Here is an 18,235-nt window from a genome sequence, read left to right on the forward strand (position 1 = left end):
CATGAAATTAGACAAAATTTGATGCACACCAACTATGACAGGGTTTGCATGCCATTACTTCCTATAAGGTGAACACAAGACCATAAATTGCAGTGGTGCTTCTCTGCCTGATGAACTCAACACATTATGTGCATGTTTTAAAAGGAAGAATAACATCTTATACCTGTGGAAATTCCTATCGCATCAAATGCGCCTGTAATTTCTGTCTCAAACCCTGATGTCAGAAAATCCTTCAGAAGAGTAAATATTCACAATGCATCAAGTCCCGGTGATGTACTTAGACGTGTATTGAAAATCTGTGCCAACCACCTCGCTGGGGACACCATGACATCTTTGACCTCTCACTGCTGTGGTCAGAGGTTCCTACCTGCTTCAAAAGGGAAGTGGTCATACCAGTGTCCTAGGAAGAGCAGGGTGAACTGCCTCAACCATTGGCTGGTAGCACAGTGAAGTGCTTTGACAGATGTTTATGGCTAGAATTATCTCCTCCCTGAGCAAGGACTAGCACCCACTACAAGTCGCCTATCACCATAATAATAGGTCTGCAATTGCACAATCTCATTGGTTCTCCATTCTGCTTTGGAGTACCTAGACAACAACAAAATATACATCAGTCAGCTGTTTATCAATTATAGCTCAGCGTTCACTCCTGTCATCCCCTCAATGTTAATCACCAAGCTTCTAAACCTGTATCTCCATACCTCAGTAGAGCTTTAACTTTCTCATCAGGAGACCAGAGTCATTATGGATCAGCTGTTTCCTCCTCAATGACTATCAACACAGGTGCACCTCAGGGATGCGTGTGTAAAGGGGGTTTCTTTTTTCTTTGTTACTGTTGGGAAAGGGTTTCTTTGTTTTGTTAAAAGCAGGAATGTTCCTTTGTTGCGAGAGAGTGCTGGAAGCTGGTTTGGGTTAAAATTTACTGATAACGAGAATGGTATTCCTTTGTAAACCAAATGGGGATTAATGTTCTTTCTTCTGAGTCTGTAAGCTTTTGTTGACGGGCTTTTGGGGAGATCGGCGTGAGGGGGTCGAGAGAGAGGACGCAATGCTGTAAGCTGGGCGAGGATCGGACCCCAAGCGGGGGTTCGAGGCCAGGAGGTACTCCGAGGAGGGGGAATGAAGCTAGAAGTGCTTGGTTGACCACTTCGGAGGGTCCTGAGCTGCGAGTCGAGGAGTTTGGAGGGGATCGAATGGTGGCCAGAAGACTTTAGTAATTGAGCTCCAACAGTTGTGCACGAAGTGGTTTGGACTTTGGTAAGTTTGGTGCCTTTTCTTTATTTTTTCTCTTCATATATACTGTATCATTATTAATCACTTAGTTATAGTAACCTTTATAAATTGTACTCATTTAATCGCTTATGGTGTACTGTCTGTTTTTGGGCGAGGCGGGGACATCACACAGCATCCACACAAGCTGATTACCCAGTTTGGCGGGGCTGAAGGCTGCTCCCCCTAGACAAGAATAAGCTGAGCGAGCCTGAGGCGACCCAGGGGGTTACACGTGCTTAGCCCACTGCTCTGTATCCCTCTGTAGCTAAGCACAGCTCAATGCCATTTATAATTTCACAGATGACACTGTTTATTAGGGAGTATTCTGGAGTTACATGGACATAGCAGATAATAATTTAAACAAGAACCAGGCTTGAGTTCTTACTGTAAACGTAAATAAGTTCAGAAAGCTTGCAATTAGCCTTTAATTCTTTTTAGTAAATTGCAGGCAGTAAATTGAAGTTAGGAGTACAGGATGCTCCATAGACAAAAAGATTGCATATGCAAGAGCCAAGCAGTAAGACAATGGGACTGTATTAATTGGCCTACATCAATCCAGGCAACATAGCTCAGTTACTTCAGATTGTTTATTGTCATTTATAAACCACAAATATAATGCAGTTAAAAAATGAGACAACATTTACCGGAATGATATCACGAAAAAGCACAAAACAGACCACACAAGAGAAACTACATAACGTTTGGTAATCCCCAGTCCAGAGTCCGGAGAGGCTGCTGCGTATCGATATCGCACTACCGTCTTAGCACGTTCCCCGGAAAGGAACTACAAACCCAACAGTCAAACCTAAAGCTACAAGACCTACACAAAACCACATAGTTACATATAGTTATAGTTAACGTATAGTTTCAACAGTGCAGACAATACCATAATTGATAAAAGACTAACTGACAAAGACCACACGATTATAACACATAGTTTCAACAGTGCAAAGCAATACCGTAATCTGATAAAGAGCAGTCCATGGCACGGTTTAAAAGGAAGTCTCAAAGTCCCGACAGCCCATCATCTCACACAGACGGTAGAAGGAAGAAAAACTCTTCCTGCCATGAACCTCCAGCGCTGAAGCTTGCCGATACGGCACTTTGGGAGCTCCGACCACAGCCAACTCCGAGTCTGTCCGAAAACTTCGAGCCTCTGACCAGCCCTCCAACACCAAGCACCATCTCTGCCGAGCGCTTCAACCCCGGCACTGGACGCCAAGCAACAGGCAAAGCCAAGGATTCGGGGCCTTCCTCCCGGAGATTTTTCCAATCACATAGTAGCAGCGGCAGCGAAACAGGCATTTCAAAAGTTCCACCAGATGTTTCCCCGTGCTTCACACGTCGGTTTCCATCAAATCAGGATTGTACACGGCCCCTACTTACAGATAACAGATATTCACTCCTGGAGTGGCCGCTGCGCGCTGCGTTGCGCTGCCGAGAAGAATGTTCTCCATTACCATTACGACTGAATTCAAGATGGAAGAGCAGACTGATGTTGTCACTTAGCATATCAAGCTTGGTCACAGGTATAGACAATCACAAACAATATTTGTGTTCTCAGAGACACCCCTGACAACATTAATTCTGAATGTCTGTTTCTCAGTCATCAACAGTTTTTAGAATATTTATGTTTCTCCAAAAGGCATTTGGACCTTGAGGTAGTTTATCAATTACAATGTACTTCCATTGCATATCTCAAAGAAACCTTTTGTTAACACAAAGTATTGAAGTAAACAATGTCATTGTAACAATTGAAGTTTTGATATTTGTGTACTCAGAGAAAGCCCTAACAACATTGATTTTAAGTGCCTGTGATTTCTGCTTTTAGACTACTTGAGTGAATCACTTTGTAACAAAGGTGTTTGAACAGTCAGAGGTGTATGTAATTCTAAGCAAATATCATGATGGCTAAATATTGCAGGAAAAAATTTCATTGTAACTGTTGAAATTGTATTGTATCAGCTACTGTTCAAGTTCATGCTTATTGTCATTAGACTGTACATATTTACAATCGAATGAAATAATATTCTTCCTGACCACAGTGCACTCACACAACATATATCACACACAGCGCATAGCCAAAATATTATATTATAAATAGTTAATAAAATATAATTCAAACTGCATGTAATAAAGTTCGGCACAGGTAAATGGTAAATAGTAAACAGCTCGGCTGACAGTGAGAGACCTCGGTGGTAGCAGGGTATTGATTAGTCTCACAGCCTGAGGGAAGAAGCTGTTACCCGGTCTGGCAGTCCTAGTCCTGATGTTCCTGTACTTCCTTCCTGTTGGTGGTGGGTCAAAGGGATTGTGGGATGGGTGGTTGGGATCCTCAACAATGCTTTGGGCTTTTCATCTGCAACCCCGCTGCTCAGTGTCACCAAAGGGGGGGGGGGGGGCGGGAGACCCCGATGATCCTCTCGGTGGTTTCTCAGTCCTGTCTAGGCCCTTGCAGTCCGATGTCTCATGGATTCCGTACCACACAACGATGCAGCGGGACAGGACCTGCTTGGTGGTGTTCCTATAGAAAGCTGTTAGAACGAGGCCAGGGAGCCTTGCCCACCTCAATCTCCTCAGAACGTGTAGACTGTGCTGTAGCTTCTTGACTAGTGAGGGGGTTGTTATGTGTCCAGGTCAGATAGTCTGGTGTGTGCACAGCATGGTCGACCTGCAGCTTCCTGAAGTCCACAATCATCTCTTTTGTCTTGTCGACGTTGAGAACCAGGTTACTGTTATCACACAATTTGACAAATTTCTCTACCTACTCTCTGTATGCTGACTCATTGCTTCTGATGAGGCAATCACTGTAGTATGATGCGATTGAGCTGGATCTGGCATTGCAGTCGTGAATCACAACTTACTGAGCACACAACCCTGGGGGGCACCAGAGTCTGGCATGATGGAGCTTGAGATGTTGCTGCCAACTTGGACTGACTGGGGCCTTTCTGTCAAAAATTCCAAGATGCAGTTACAGAAAGGGGCGTTGAGTCCCAATGAGGAGAGTTTACTTACCCACCAGCCTCTGAGGGATGGTTGTGTTAAACACCAAGCTGAAGTCAAAGAACAACATCCCGGCATACAAGGCATCATTTTCTAGCTGGGATATGACGGAGTAAAGGGCTGAGGCTATGGCATCATCGGTGCATCGGTTTGAGCAGTAGGCAAACTGGCAGGGGCTCAAAGTAGCTGGAAGGTGGAATTTTGTACGATCCATTACCACCACTCATAGCACATCATGATTGTTGAAGTCAGTGTCACTGGGCAGTAATCATTTAGGCCAGTTACCGTGTTCTCCTGGGTGCCTTGAAGCCTGCACAGTCAGTGGACTTTTTCAGAGAGATATTAAAGACTTTAATATTAAGGCTTAATATCCATTTGGACTTCTGTTAGCTGGGCCACAGAGTCCCTCAGCGCCTGACCTGGCAGAGGTAAGTGATCCAAACTTGAGGCTTGGATTGGGTTTACCCTGGCTAGGGTCTTCCACACCTCGGCTGCCCGTTAGGGTGCCTGTTCCTCAGAAAGTGAAGGGACTTTCCTTGATATCACATCATTCAATTGGTCAAACCATGCACTCAGCCTATCAGAAAGGAGGGAGGGGCGTCACTGTCATTGACACGTAGGGTGGTCTTGTAATCGGTTACATTTGTATACCTGGCCACGTGTGTCGTGTGTCCCTGGTGTCACAAAGGTATCTGTGGATTTCCTGTGCCTTTCTGGTGGCATGGGGGAGTGTAGCTCTTGCTGACCTTACAGTCATCCTGACTCCTGATCTGAAGGCAGGGTCCTGATTCCTAAGCAGTGCATGAACCTTTGCAGAAACCAGTGCATGGTTTCTGGTTCATCGTGACAGTGTGGTGCTTAATCGTGGTACCGTCATCGATGTGCTTTCCTATGTAGCCAGTCAGCGACCCTGCATACTCCCCAATGTCGGCATGATGAACATAAGTAGCGCACCCCTGGATATACTCCGGTCCGTGTTTCTGAAGCAGTCCTGCAGCGCTGAGGTGGTCCCTTCTGGCCAGGTTCTGATCTCCCTGTTTGACTTGTTTAATCAGTGTTCTGTATGCAGGGATTAGCAAACTGAATATGTGGTCTGAGTATCTGGGATGAGAGTGGGGGTCGGGGGGAACGGCCTTGCAGGTTCCATGATCATTGTCTTAACTAGGTCCAATATATTCCCTCCTCTGGTTGCAAAGTTGACCTGCTGGTAGCACTCTGGCAGGACTGCTCTTTTTTAAGTTGGCGTGATTGAAATCACCAACAACAATGACGACACCATCGTGGTGAGTGGCTTTGAGTTTGCGAATTGCGCCGTAGAGCTCCTGCAGCGCTTCCCCAGCACTGGGGTGATATCAGCATCAAAAATCACATCAGAAGCGAGCCCCCTCGACAAGTAGAAGCACCTGCACTTCACCATTAAAAAATCTAGCTGTGGAGAGCAGTGGGCCATTACTACCATTACCTTCGATCTTAGTTCAAAAATGTGATGTGCCTTTGGGTTTGTGAGCCTCTACTGAGAGTGTCTCCAGAATGGTGCCTGCTTGTTCTGCTGAATAAAGACTTCTAGATCACCAGCTTCAGTGTCTCTCCAGTGACTTTGATCAGTCAAAACACTATCGTTTGTAAAATCTCATTTGGTGATGAGGAGGCATACAGGAGTAAGATAGGTCAGCTGATTAAGGGTATTACGACACCTTACACTTCGCACTTACACTTAATGACAGCAAGAGCAAAGAATTGTTTTTGCAGAACACCCACCAGTCCTCTTTGAAGGGTCAGTGGTGGAAAGGATGAGCGGCTTTAAGTTCCTGCAGAGGACCTAACCTGGGCCCCGGCACTTTTCACAAAGAAGGCACACCGGTGGTTCCAGGTCATTAGGATTTTGGTACATCATCAAAAACACTTGCAAATTTGTACAGATGTACAGTGGAGAAGATTCTGACTGGTTGCCTGGTGTGGAGAACCCAATGTAGAGGATTGTGAAAGGCTACAGAGAAGGTTGTAGATTCGGAAGCTCTACCGCACACACATCCAACTCCCCAATCAAGAAAAACTTCAAAAAGTAGTGCCCAAGAATGCAGCAGCCATCATTAAGGACACTTGCCATCCAGGACACGTCCTCTTCTTTTATTAGCATCAGGGAAGAGGTACCAGAGCCTGATAATGCACACACAACGATTCAGAAACAACTTCATTCACTCCTGTATCAGATACCCAAATGAACCCATGAGCCCATGACCACTACTTCTTTACTCCTTTTATTTTGAACTATTTATTTACTACGTAACTTAATAAAACAACACACTTCACACCATATAAGATAGTATTAATAAGTCTGATTCTGATGCTGACTAGTTGATTCTTCTGGCTGTTGATTCTGAAATCACAGTTTAAAATCACAGCATTAAGGATCACTCATTGAAATGAAAATAAACTTTCTCTCTCAAAGGATTGAGAACCTTTGAAATTTTCCATCCCTGTGGGGTGTGGATGATAAATCAACTGTTGACCACAGCCTACTAAAGTAGAAACTTAAAGAACATTAATTTTGGGGGATAAAGCTGTAACTTGGAGTTAAGGCAGAAGTGGTACTTTATATCTGTTAGAAGCCATTCCACCCAGAAAATAGATAATGTCACCTCCTTTTCTCTCGCGATTTTCCCAGGTGCTCTCCCAGGACCTAAGGAATTCTTAATTGTCTATTTTATTGCTTATCAGATCATACATGCCACATTATGCAAACACTATCATAGAGGAACTTTCTTGAAAAAGTTTTCAAATCTAAGGAGGAAGGCAGAGATGATTGCTAAGGAGCAGATACAAATGACAAGAGGTCTAGTCTAGCAGCCTGTGCATATTTTGAACAGAAGGGAATGGGTACTTCACCACCCAGAGCACCTGAAGCTACAGTCTCCATCGTGGAAGTAACATCATTGTTCCAGAGGCTGAGCCATGGAATGTATTGGGCTCAGATACAGTCCTTCGATCCTGCATGAAGCATTTGGCAGGGATATTAGACATAAACATAGAAATCTACAGCACATTACAGGCCCTTCAGCCCACAATTTTATGCCAACCATGTAACCTACTCTAAAAAATACCTAGAATTTCCCTACCACATAGCCCTCTATTTTCCTAAGCTCTGTGTACCTATCTAAGAGTCTTTTAAAAGACCCTGTTGTATCTGTCTCTACCACCATTGCTGGCAGTGAATTCCACACACCCACCACTCTCTGTGTGAAAACTTGCCTCTGACATCTCGCTTGTACCTTCCTCCAAGCACCTTAAAACGATGTCCCCAAGTGTTAGCCATTTCAGCGGACATTTTTAACTGCTCCCTGCTTCACTCTGTGGTTCCTGCCTGCTTTAAGAAGACTGCTATTATCCCAATATCCAAGAAAAAAACAGATGACATACCTTCTAACTTGTTGCATCACCATCTGGTGGGGGTGGGGGGGGGGGTGGCAGAATGGGGCTACTGAGAAGGATCAAAATAGTCTAGAGCAAGTTGTAAGCTTAGTCAGCTTCACCATGGGTACCAGCCTCTAGAGTAGTGGTCACCAACCTTTTGAAGCCCAAGATCCCCTACCTCGGCCTTAGTGAAAGGCAAGATCAACCACAAATCGATCAGTTACACGCATGCGCACCGGGACAGAAAAGACCAGAAGTAAAACCCCGCAACCTGGAAGTAGAGATGATGTATGTACACCAGGGGTCACCACCCTTTTTCGCTCTGCGGACCAGTTTAATATTGACAATATTCTTGCGGGCCGATGGGGGTTAAACATGTTAAACATGACCGGAATACAGCGATACTTGAAGCAGATTCCTTATGTCCAGTCTATTCCACAATTTAGTTTTCCTGGCTCTCAGCTGCTGTCCTACTTGCTCACGTTTTTTTCCGCTGAAAAAACTCAACAGGTTTGTCTTTAAGTGCAGGGTGCTTGGACTTAAGGTACCGAAGCAGTTTTGAGGGCTTCATTGCCTCATTAGACAGCCTCCAGGCCCGAACTCCAGACTCCCGCCTGCCTACTGCCAGATGCCTTGGCCAGGTGCGGCTGGTTGTGGGTGGGGTAAGAGGTCACCAGAGGTCACCATGCCGGGGCCACGGTGGTCGCAGTCCAGAGACAGTGACCGACCGAGTGAGGAGTGCGACAGTACGTGCGCCCACCTCCCCATAGGATCTATCAGCCGACAAAAGTTTGTCTTAAGGGATGACTTTCAGTAGATCGCAGCGCGGTACCTGCTCTGCTACTTACGAAATCCTGAGCCCGAATGTGGTCGTCTGCAAGTATTTTAGCACCGGGTTCCCCATGAACATTCGGTGTGCTAAACAGGTTTAGAGACGGCGCCCGTCTGTCCGCACTCCAGGCCAGTAGCAACGGCACTTCCCGCCGGCCACGTCACGCGGGAGTCACTGTGTTTAGGCAACTAATGACCTCGCGTGCATTCAAGTTCATCAGTGGCCGTGACAGGGAATGAGGAAAGGTGCAGCTGACTCATATCGTTTCCTCGCGGCCTGGTGGTTGGGGACGACTGAAGTACACTGTAGGGCGTGGCGGGGGAGCTACACACATGCGCACTGGGCAGAAAGAACAGAACTAAACCCCGCAACCTGGAAACAATCTCTCAACAGTACTTGTGTATTTTTTTTCTTTTTTTTTCGGGATCTACTGAGAAAGTTTCAAAGATCGACTAGTCGATCACGATTGACGGGATGGCAACCACCACTCTATAGTATCCAAGCCATGTTCAAGGAGAGATGCCTCAAAAAGGCAGCGTCCATCATAAAGGATCCTTACCACCCAGGTCATGCCTTGTTCTCATTACTACCACCAGGAAGGACGTACAGAAGCCTGAAGGCACACACTCAATAATTCAGGAACAGCTTCTTCCCCTCTGCCATCGGATTTCAGAATGGACATTGAACTGATGAAATACCTTACTACTTTTTTATTTCAATTTTATTATACTACTTATAATACTTATCTAATGTAACTATTATATATACCTACTGTAATTCACAGCCTTGTTTCTATTATTATGTACTGCTCCTGCAAAGACAACAAATTTCACAACATATGCCAGTGATATTAAACCTGATTCTGTTCGATTCTGATTTCTTAATGAATACTGTACAATGGCTCTGAGATCTATTGTTATGAGGTGTTTTTAGAGGCTGGTCATGGCATGCATCAGCTTCAGCTTTTCAGACAACCTTGACCCACTGCAATTCGCCCACCTCCAAAACAGGTCTACAACAATTAGCATCCTCCCTGGCTCTACACTCATCCCTGAAGCATCTGGACAGCAAGGACGCCTACATCATTCTATTGCTTATTGACTCCCAATCACTGGAGAGACACTGAAGCTAGTGATATAGAAATCTTTATCTGTCACACCAAGCAGGTATCACTCTGGAGATATTCTCGGTAGAGACTCATGCATCCAAAGGTTAATTGCAAGCAACCTGAACTTATTTACATTTGCAATAAGAACTGTTTTTTGTTTACATTAATAGCTGCTATTTCCACATAGCTTCATAATACTCCCTAACGATAAGATGGACTCTTGGCCTCTCAATATACCTTGTGAAGAGCTTGCACTGTAGTTCTTCAATGTAGTTATTCTGCATTGTTGTTGCTAACTCATTGCACTGTATAATGATTCTCATTGTGTGATGATTCATCTGTATGAGTAGTATGCAAGACAAGGTTTTCACTGTATCCAGGTGTATGTTCAAAGTTGAAGGTAAATTTTATTATCAAATTACATATATGTCACCATAGACAGCCCTGGAATTCATTTTCCTGTCGGCATATTCAGCAAATCTATAGAATAGTAATTATAACAGGATCAATGCAAGATCAGGCAGAGTGCAGAAGACAACAAACTGTGCAAGTTCAGAGTTATATTATATTATGTATTTATATTATAAATAAATAGCAATACATAATGAGGGCATGAGATAATGAGATAGGAGTCCTTAAAGTGAGATTCTTGGTTGTAGGAACATTTTGACGATTGAACAAGTGGGTGTAGTTTTGCCCGTCTTTTCAAGAGCCTGATGGTTGAGGGGATGTAACTGTTCTTGACCGTGGCAGTGCAAGAACTGAGGCTCTTGTACGTTCTACATGATGGAAGCAGCAAGAAGGGAACATGACCTGGGTGGTGAGGATCTCTGATGATGGATGCTGCTTTCCTTCGACAGCATTTCACGTAGGTGTGCTCAATGGTTGGGAGGATATTAGCCATGATGTACAATAATGCACCAACACCAACAGTAGCTCCCAACTTTCTATCTCTACCACCGTGGAGGATAAGGCCAACAGCCACAGCATCTTCTAATTGTGCACTATTCTGACTTGAGAAGCTATCACCGTTTCATCATCTACCTGGAACTTTTACAGTGCTAAAAGAGGTGATGGAGCTTAGTGGATCTACGTCAGCTCCCACTGCTGCATAACAGTGCCTCCTTACCAGTCGCACTGTTGGACCTTCTTCAAAGTTCAAAGTGAATTTATTATCAGAGTAAATACATGTCACCACATACAATCCCGAGAATCTTTTTCGATGGTCATACTTAGCAAGTCTGTAGAACAGTAACTGTAAACTGTAAACAAACTGTGAAAACATGGATATAAATAAATAGCAATAAATAACGAGCATGAAATAACGATATAACAGAGTCCTTAAATGAGTGTTGTCTTCTGTACTCGGCCAGGTACTCCGTCCGGACTGGATGCTTTCCTTGGATTCATTCTCTTGCAGGCAGCCCGCATGTCATCTTCAGACACTGAAACCAAAGGATCACTGGGAGACATGGGGGTGTGTGATGGTTCCTCCCTTTTCTGGTTGTCAAAGCACATATGGAAGGGATTGAGCTTACCTGGGAGCGAAGCTCTGCTGTCCTCTATGGTGCAAGTTTTCACTTTGTAGGAGATTACGGCATTCAAGCTCTGCCACAGCTGTCAAGCGTCCCTCACTGATTCCAGTCTAGTCTGGAATCTCCTCTTCACCCAAGAGGTGGCTTTCCGAAGATCACACCTGCACCTCTTGTAGTATTCTTGATCTCCAGACTTGAGTGCCTCTGATCTGGTTGTCAGTAGGTTCCAGATTTCATTGTTTATCCAGGGCTTCTGATTGGGGAAAACCCTAAACAATTTTTAAAACAGCTCTCTTAATGAAGTCTGTAACGACCCTGGTATAGACATTCAAGCCCTCAGATGAATTCTTCATCACAGCCCAGTCCACTGACTCAAAGTAATACCGTCTAACCATTCCTCTGCCTCTCGCAACCACCTCTTAGATGTCTTGATCTCTGGAGTCTTGCTTTTTAGGCTCTGTCTGCCTGCAGGTTGTAGGAGTACAGCCAAATGATTCGACTTGCCAAAATCCAGTCTCAGGAAGGAAAGGCCTTCTTTATTGTAGTGTATCAGTGATCTGTTGTGTTGGGACCACTGGTGCAACAGGTTATGTGCTGGTGATAATTGGGCAGGGATTTCTTCAAATACAACTGGTTAAAGTCACTGACTATAATTCGAAATTCATCGGGACGGGCCGTTTCTTGTTTACAGACTGCATCGTGCTGGCCAGGATCACAGATGAGCATTCCTGAGGCAAGCAGAATAGTCTACATTTTTAATTGTTCTAAGTCAAGGGAACAAGAAGTTGACATAACCCCAATGTCCATGCACCAATGAGAATTGACTAAAAAACATACACCACCACCTATTTTTGTACCAGAATTCAAGCTTCAGTCCATTCTGAAAATTGTAAAAGCTGTGATCAGATAGCCGCTTCCATTGTGTTCACTGTTAACAAAGATGGACAGCAGTGGTTCAAGACAACACACATGAAGTTCTGGAGAAACTTAGCAAGTCAATCATCATCTTTAGAGGGTGATTAATGTTTCAGGCCAAAACTTCATCAGGACTGAAAATCTTCAGCCACACGCAGAAAGTGCTGGAAGAACTCAGCAAGTTAGGCAGCATCTATAGAGGGGAATGTCCTGTCAGATCGCCAGCAGGTGGTAAGAGTGGGCTCCCTCACCTCTGCCCCTCCGACCTTCAACACAGGAGCCCCACAGGGCTGTGTCCTAAGCGTGCTCCTTTACTCTCTGTATACCCACGACTGTGTCACCACCCACAGCTCCAACCTGCTAATTAAATTTGCTGACAACGCTACACTGATCGGCCTAATCTCAAATAATAATGTGGCAGCCTACTGAGAAGAAGTCATTCCCCAACACAGTGGTGTCAAGAAAACAATCTCTCCCTCAAAAACAAAAGGAGCTGGTTGTGGACTAGAGGAGGAATAGAGACAGGCTAACTCCCATTGACACAAATGGACCTGGGGTTGAGAGGGTGAACAGCTTTAAGTTCCTCGGTATACACATCACCGAGGATCTCACGTGGTCTGTACATACCGCTGTGTGGTGAAAAAGGCACAACAGCACCTCTTTCACCTCAGACGGTTGAGGAAGTTTGGTATGGGCCCCCAAATCCAAAGAACTTTCTACAGGGGCACAATTGAGAGCATCCTGACTGGCAGCATCACTGCCTGGTATGAGAACAGTACTTCCCTTAATCGCAGGACTCTGCAGAGAGTGGTACGGACAGCCCAGCGCATCTGTAGATGTGAACTTCCAACTATTCAGGACATTTACAAAGATCTGAAACACTTACAAAGGGCCTGAAGTATCACTAGGGACCTGAGTCACCCCAAATACAAACTGTTCCAGTTGCTACCATTTGGGAAATGGTACCGCAGCATAAAAGCCAGGACCAATGGACTCCAGGACAGCTTCTTCCACCAGGCCATCAGACTAATTAATGCATGCTGATACAACTGTATTTCTATGTTGTATTGACTGTCCTGTGTACATACTATTTATTATAAATTAATATAATTTGCACATTGCACATTTAGACAGGGACGTATCGTAAAGACTTTTACTCTTCGTCTATATGAAGGATGTAAGAAATAAAGTCAATTCAATTCAAGAATAAACCGTCAATATTTTGGGCCAATACCCTTCATCAAGACTTCTGTAGAATCTTGTGTGTCAGTGATTCAAGGCCGCGACTCACCATCACTTCTCAGAGGAACTTGGGGATGAGCAGTAAATGCTTGTCTTGCCATGATCTGAAAAATTGTATGAAAATGTTATCGAGGAATTGCATCAGAAACACTGCTTAAGTGTAGAAAACTCCATACCATATTGTTTCTGTGTCACTTTCACTGTTTAGCACTTTCCAAAGTATATTAAACTTGCATTTGCTTTCAAACCAAAAATACATAGGATTATGTAGCATTGGGTACAACCAGAATCTGAATCCTTTGCGCGAATAGAATCTATCTACATCTGAGGGAATTTCTGAATTTTACAATAATAATTGAAATATAATCTTTAATTAGGTGATGAGACAGTTTGTTCATAAATGTTTATTGGCATTTAAGAAAAAATTGCACACTGCAGAATGTAAGGTTCATAAAGTTCACAATTGTATCTTTAACTTGCTCAGTGACACTTACATAGAAACTATAAACTTCAGATCTTACTTCTGGCATCATAACAGTCATCTGAAGAAAGTCATACCAATTTGTTTAAACTATTTTCTGTAGAATGTTCCTAGAGAGTATTATAAGTAAGGAATGTGTAACTCTCTGATGGCCTGTGAATAGCTAATCATTCATTTATAGCAGTAAATGGTTACCACATTGAAGGATTATAAGTGGAAATCTCAACAAAAAGGGTAGACTTGTTATGTCCAGTGAGCTACGTATTCCACAGGGGCATCATCTTCAAGGTAGCTGACAGTAAACTTCATAATTTTTTGGCACCTACTTTTAAAAGAAGTTTTCCATGTATACTTTCAGAGTTATTTGAGGGAATTGTACAGTTATTTTTAACAACTGCTTGCTTGGCAAAGTATACCTTTGCAGTAGCTTCAATGTTGCAAATATTTTCAGGTGTTTCACACAAAAGAGGAGGGAAATCTCAGATAACAAGCAAAAATTAGCAGAAAAGTTAGTTGGGAAGGCAAGAGGTGAATTGGAGGAGGTGTTGAAAGGTGGAGAGAAATAAGGAAAAAAGTGGCTGGACTTCTTACCAAGAAATTTAGAGGTATTATCTCAGATTTGTTGAAGGCAATTCTCTAGATGTAGAAATAATGAAAACTGAGGCACAAATATAGAAATGAATAGTTGCAGAGGATGTGCGAAATGGTACTTGGTAAGAAAAATCTTGCATTTATATAGTGCCAAAAACAACTTCCAGATATTCCAAAATGCTTTACAGCCACAAAGTAATTTTGAAATGTGTTACCAATGTAATGTGGGGAAAACAGCAGCCAATTTCACTTCAGCATAATCCCACAAACAGCCATGTGATAGTCATTTTTTTAAAATTATGTTGATGAGGGCTACATCTTTGCTAGAACAACATGGATAACTTTCTTAATTTTTTTTGAAATGTTGCCACAAAACATTTTACATCCAGTTGACTAGAAATACGGTTATGATCTGGAAGATAGCACTTGTGACAGTGCAGCAGCCCCCAGTACAGTTTTGGTTTGTCAAAATGTATAATGGTACTCAAGTCTCTGGACATAACTGAGCCTCAGTTAATGAACTAAGTTGTTGCAATGTGATTATGAATCATCAGACCATCTTTCCTTCTTTGTACAATCCCACACAAGATAGATGATTCTGATGTCAAATTTCTGGCTCAAAGTCATTCTGGATGGAGAGCGAGGTGTCTCCCAGTGGAGGTTGGTTGTAGAGGACTTGCAGCCCATTCCTTAGCCAGAGTCTTCAGCAATTTGGGCATCAAGGGAGAGAGGAAGAGGTGATCCATCCGCAGTACCACCAGTGCGGCAGAGAAGGGATCAAAATGGCTATGGCTCAAAAGAGGGGTGCCATGGAGTCATAAGTAACTAGTCGTCTGGACACAAGTTGGGGTCTGATCAGCCCCAGCTGCGTCACCTGGAGGAGGATGTAGAATGTTGAAAGACCCGAAACACCCTATGATTCCAGGAACATCACTGAAGATGTGTCCAGAGGCATGAGTAGCAATTATGTTTGGAAATATTTTGTACCTTTTCAATCATTCTCTATAACATTGATAATTGTTAATATCACTGACAATCTCACAACATTTAAAGCATTATTGTGCAGGCATGAAAGATTTTTTTGAACTTTATTGAAAGTTTTACATTTTCATGAATGAGTTGGCCAAACAACATGTAATGTACGATTTTGAATTTTCATCCCCTTCTTATGTATGGCTGGTGCAACATTTAGAAATTTAGCTTGAGGTTTGTAAGCCATTGCCTGCCCTTTTTCAGTGAGAGGTTATATTTCAAAGGTATACCCACAGAATTGGTATCAAAGGAACAATGTGATGATATGATTTATAGTTTGATTGGGGTTATATTATTCAAGGTTTAATTTCAAACTTAAACATGAAGTGTCCACATTGCTCATGTCCTCTTTGGACGATGATTAGAAATGTCCATGTCCTTAAAGACTGTTGGCACCTGAGTAGACTAGTTCTGCTTTGAACTAGTTCCTTGTTTAGGACTAAGCTTTTTACTAGGCTTCCTTCATTGCTGTTCAAAGTGACATGATAAGGGCCGAAGGAACACAAAGTGAATTCGGAGGTCAGCATGGTCCCAGTGGATTTTTAGATGTAGGTTCCTGAAGATTATATGAACCTCTCAGATGTGAGGCAAGGTGATATTTGACAGAACTAAAGGCCATTGGTATCAACTTTGAGATTCTGGTGACTGTTGGTGTGGCTGAGTTCAGCTGCATGTCAGAGGGATTTTGTATGGCAGCTCAATGACTAGACTGAAGTTTAGAGTACAGAATGCAAGTGCAAAGGCAGAGGACCACTGTATCCCTCTGCTGACATCCCAGGTAGCTTGTGTATTTTGTTAATTTGAACTTCAGTCTTGATCACGACCTCCAGATAGCAATAAAAGAATGACTTGTCAAGCATCATTCTGACACTGGATGCGGCAAACTTGGGAATTGAAACTTGACTCTGATAGAAACTACATTTTCATAATGAAATGTATGATCACAAAACTTTATGGAATTCATCCAATCTCCTACTGTAACTACAGCAGGAGGTAGGTTAGGAGAAGGCATAGGTACCTTGCTCAGACATTTATGGTTCCAATGAGAATTCCATCAGAGATGTGGAAGAAATTTACAGAATTTCTGAGTCTTCCTTTACTTATTCTGCATGGCTAATTTGCATTTTTTCAAGTTTGTAATGAATTAATTCTTTTGTTGCTATACTCATGGTAAATGTCATAAAGCAACAATGTAATTCTTCTACTTTTTTACTTCCCTCCTTTCATGCTGGGATGCCATTTGATAGATTGTGTAAACCTTTTAAATCATAAGCTGAAGCCCAGTTCACACGAGGAACAAGACAATGAGGGTCATGTAATGTAATTTAATCTTACTCCATATGGGCAGCTTCTTGCAGAGTGATTACCAGGACAGTATTCCCTGACTATTTTTTCCCCTTTTTGATGAAGCGGGATTGAAAAAATTGCACTAAGCAAAAGATCAAGTGGTTCAGGTGCTAGAAATGCTTTACAGCAGTTCTAGTATCTGAACCACTTGATGGTTTGGAGTAGTTAACATGACACTGACTTGGAACTGAACTTGGACAATTTCTGCACTGTATAGCACCATAAATCACTAGAAGTGTATTGATTTTAAATAGGTTCTTGAAGCAGAAATAGGAATACAATCTGCCCATTATCTTAATGCAACTTGGAATGAAACTGAACAGTGAGGTCACTTTTCCAAGATGTCTGTGCCATATCTTATTTCAAAGATATCTTTTTAATCTCTCTCTTCCTCCAAGGGTCTAATATTTTTCTGCAAAATTTGCCCCTTTTATATACAATCTGCTTCCATTGCTATTTCAGGGATTGCATGGCCAGAAAACAACCTTCTGTGTAAAAATGATTTCAGTGCAGCCTCTGGTTCTTCAGCCAATTATCTGACACCTGTGCCTTCTGATTACTGAAATACCTGTCATTCAAAACTATTTCTGATTTTGTGATATCCCTACAAATAACTTCTTCTACGTGGATGATAGCAATCCTTAAAGAACGAATAGATTCTGAGAACTTGTGGAAACTGTGTGGTGATTTCTTTTGAACTTACAGTCTTTTAACATCTTTGGACTATTTTTACCATGCCCATGGTCTGTTTTTTTATCAAATTATGGTATTGTTTGCACTGTTGTAACTATGTGGTTTTGTGCAGGTCTTGTAGCTTTAATTTTTGGTCTTGTTTGTCTGTTGGATTTGGAGCTCCTTTCCGGGGAATACGCTAAGACGGTAACACAATATTAATATGCAGCAGCCTCTCCGGACTCTGGATTGGGGATTGCCAAATGTTACGTGGATTTTCTGGTGTAGTCTATTTTGTCATGTGCTTTGTTGATATCATTCTGGAGGTACATTGTTTCATTTTTTAACTGCGTTGCATTTGTGGTTTTTAAATGACAATAAACTGAATCTGAATCTGAGATGTCATCATCCTGTGAGTTAATGTTTACAGGTTTCATAACTACATTCCAGATGTTGAATTAAAATCCTATTTAGCACAGATTCCACTCAGATTCATGACATGAAAGTCATTCCTGGCACTAACATAATCACTGCTGCACATCTTGGCACAAATGAGTTTAACATTGGAGTGGATAGACAGAATACAGTTGATGAACCAAGTAAGCATCAGATAAGGAGCATATGAAATAGTAACTTCCACTGTCCAAGATGGTCATGATTGAAAATGTACCGTACAACTAAATGAATATTGGACAATGCTAGAGTTGATCTATGTCCCATTGAATCCTTAGACAATTTTCTTCACTGTCTTTGACTCCAACAGTCTTCATGTTATCCACAAACTTACTAATCAG

General features: G+C 42.7%; 2 long non-coding RNA genes across 2 annotated transcripts in view; one reads left to right on the top strand and one right to left on the bottom strand.

The window, feature by feature from the left end:
* LOC132406832 (uncharacterized) overlaps positions 1–18,235 on the top strand; it is a 97,677-nt gene that overhangs the window by 69,248 nt on the left and 10,194 nt on the right. The gene's annotated exons all lie outside the window — the stretch shown is intronic.
* The window catches only part of LOC132406830 (uncharacterized), a 33,183-nt gene continuing 24,752 nt past the window's right edge, over positions 9,805–18,235 (bottom strand). The window contains exons 3-4 of the long non-coding RNA XR_009516263.1: positions 13,368–13,422; positions 9,805–11,889 (exon numbers count right to left, since the gene is read on the bottom strand). This is a non-coding gene — a long non-coding RNA (uncharacterized LOC132406830). The remainder of the gene's footprint in view (positions 11,890–13,367; positions 13,423–18,235) is intronic.

The sequence above is a fragment of the Hypanus sabinus genome, chromosome 17 (genome assembly GCF_030144855.1).
Source record: "Hypanus sabinus isolate sHypSab1 chromosome 17, sHypSab1.hap1, whole genome shotgun sequence".
In the NCBI taxonomy this organism is placed as follows: Eukaryota; Metazoa; Chordata; class Chondrichthyes; order Myliobatiformes; family Dasyatidae; genus Hypanus; species Hypanus sabinus.